The sequence below is a fragment of the Leptinotarsa decemlineata genome, unplaced genomic scaffold, assembly GCF_025532065.1.
Source record: "Leptinotarsa decemlineata unplaced genomic scaffold, Ldec_3_MD MMD2_tig00005385_RagTag_RagTag, whole genome shotgun sequence".
Taxonomy (NCBI): domain Eukaryota; kingdom Metazoa; phylum Arthropoda; class Insecta; order Coleoptera; family Chrysomelidae; genus Leptinotarsa; species Leptinotarsa decemlineata.
The window spans coordinates 15,001-17,500 of NW_027412622.1; the positions used below are offsets into that span (position 1 = coordinate 15,001).

The 2,500-nt window shown below is 49.7% G+C and overlaps 2 non-coding genes across 2 annotated transcripts in view; both read right to left on the reverse strand.

Moving 5' to 3' along the window:
• LOC141484270 (large subunit ribosomal RNA) overlaps positions 1 to 1,417 on the reverse strand; it is a 4,028-nt gene extending 2,611 nt beyond the window's left edge. The window contains exon 1 of the ribosomal RNA XR_012466553.1: positions 1 to 1,417. This exon is cut by the window's left edge and continues 2,611 nt beyond it. This is a non-coding gene — a ribosomal RNA (large subunit ribosomal RNA).
• A 602-nt stretch (positions 1,418 to 2,019) lies between these two features.
• On the reverse strand, positions 2,020 to 2,174 carry LOC141484265 (5.8S ribosomal RNA). Its single transcript, XR_012466548.1, has one exon. It is a non-coding gene; the product is annotated as a 5.8S ribosomal RNA (ribosomal RNA).
• Positions 2,175 to 2,500: the final 326 nt, after the last annotated feature.

Sequence of the window (2,500 nt, forward strand, 5' to 3'; positions counted from 1 at the left end):
CAGTTCTGCTTACCAAAAATGGCCCACTTGGCACTCTGATTCGAGTCTCGCGGCTTCATAAGAGTTCGAGCAAGCCGGAGATCTCACCCATTTAAAGTTTGAGAATAGGTTGAGATCGTTTCGATCCCAATACCTCTAATCATTCGCTTTACCGGATGAAACTCGTACGCGACGAGCGCCAGCTATCCTGAGGGAAACTTCGGAGGGAACCAGCTACTAGATGGTTCGATTAGTCTTTCGCCCCTATACCCAGTTCCGACGATCGATTTGCACGTCAGAATCGCTACGGACCTCCATCAGGGTTTCCCCTGACTTCGTCCTGACCAGGCATAGTTCACCATCTTTCGGGTCCCAGCGTGTACGCTCTTGGTGCGCCTCTTCTCGCAATGAGAACGAGACGCCCCGGGAATGCGGAGCGGCCACTTTGAGGGCGAACCGCTCATCTTCCCTCGGTCTACGCAAGGTAGACCTTTACTTTCATTGCGCCTTTAGGTTTAGTTATGTCCCAATGACTCGCGCACATGCTAGACTCCTTGGTCCGTGTTTCAAGACGGGTCCTGAAAGTACCCAAAGCTATAGCGTTGCAGATCGGCGTTTCAACGAGGTCTGTTCGAGAACATCGTAGCCAACAGTCGCCCGGGGACAGGATCGGCGCTAGGTCCGATCGCCGTCAAACACCGGACGCGCTTGCCACGAGCCGAACGCTAATTATAAAGTAGCGGCCCCGCGCCATCGTTATACCGTCGAGCGAGTCGGCCGGGATACCGAGGGTCCACGCGAAAAATTCACGTGGGCTCCACCCCGGACCTTAGACCGACACCCAACGGATCGCAACGTCCTACAAGAGGAAAAGTGCACGCGTTCGATATCGGTTCGAAAAACGAGCTGAGCGAACGACGCGAACGCCGTCCGTCACGAAACCCGTCAAACGCCGACGATCGAAACGCGATGAATTTCCTCCTTCGACCTTTCGGGTTTCTCAGGTTTACCCCTGAACGGTTTCACGTACTCTTGAACTCTCTCTTCAAAGTGCTTTTCAACTTTCCCTCACGGTACTTGTTCGCTATCGGTCTCGTGGTCATATTTAGCCTTAGATGGAGTTTACCACCCACTTAGGGCTGCACTCTCAAGCAACCCGACTCTGAGGAGAGATCCTCCCGAAATTGACGGCGGTCGCTACGGGCCTGGCACCCTCTATGGGCTGTGGCCCCGTTCAAGAAGGACTTGGACGCGCCGTACGACTCCGGGATAAACGGATCCTCCCTAACACCACATTTCCCGGCGGTTAACCCGCGGGATTCGGTGCTGGGCTTATCCCTGTTCGCTCGCAGCTACTGAGGGAATCCTAGTTAGTTTCTTTTCCTCCGCTTAGTAATATGCTTAAATTCAGCGGGTAGTCTCACCTGCTCTGAGGTCGATAAAATAATTTTTCAGTTTATTCAACAGCAACGAGTCGACGTACGTAGTCTCGTCCGTCGTTATTTCGAGAGAGAACTACCGAAACGGACAAAAAAGTTCTCGACGTCCTGTAATAATGTGTGTGCGTGTGTACGTACGCTGCTCGACACGATCAGACGTCGTCTTCGATTCATCAAAGATTCTCGGACACGACGATCGTGCGTAACGAGAGCATACACACACACACACTACAAGCGTGAACCTGTATATTGCCGTGGCAGCCGCTTTCCCAACAACGGAGACTCGATACGATTTCGTTGTGTACAAACTACGTAACGTTTCTCTCATCTTGCGATGAGAAAAAACGATTCGTCGCTTTCGCACTTTAAGATGCCGCGTCTTTGTCGTCGTCGGCGTCGTCGTCGTCGTCAACGTGTATTTATTTTTGTTACCAAGTGTCATCGCCGCGAAGGCGATAAAATACTTAGATAACGATTATAATAACGAGACGACTCGATAGACGACAAACAACAACAACAACAACACGTCAATCATCCAACACGCTCCGACGTTTTTACAAAATATCAATTTTGAAAAACCGAGCAGTCTTTGAAATTGATACGACCCTCAGCCAGGAGTGGTCCAGGAACAGTATCCGAGGACCGCAATGTGCGTTCGAAATGTCGATGTTCATGTGTCCTGCAGTTCACAAGTTGACGCGCAATTAGCTGCGTTCTTCATCGACCCACGAGCCAAGTGATTCACCGTTCAGGGTAATCTTTTATTTAGACGTACTCAAAAAAAATAATTTCAAGAGTTCGACGTCTCGATTCGGCAAGCGTTGAGATTATACCAATGCAACAACGTACATAAATATATATATACTTGTTAAAAAAAATAAAAAAAGAGAAGCGCTCGACGATTTCGTATTCGTACGGCACCACATATTCAGACGAGGCATCGTGTACCGAAATCGCGCACGACTCAATTTTTATATTCGTCGTGTAGAGGACGCGCGTAGTATTTCATTTACCATGCGTTCTAACTGACACGGCCGGGCGAATATCTTTCACAACCATCGGAAATCTCGTTGTGTAATCCG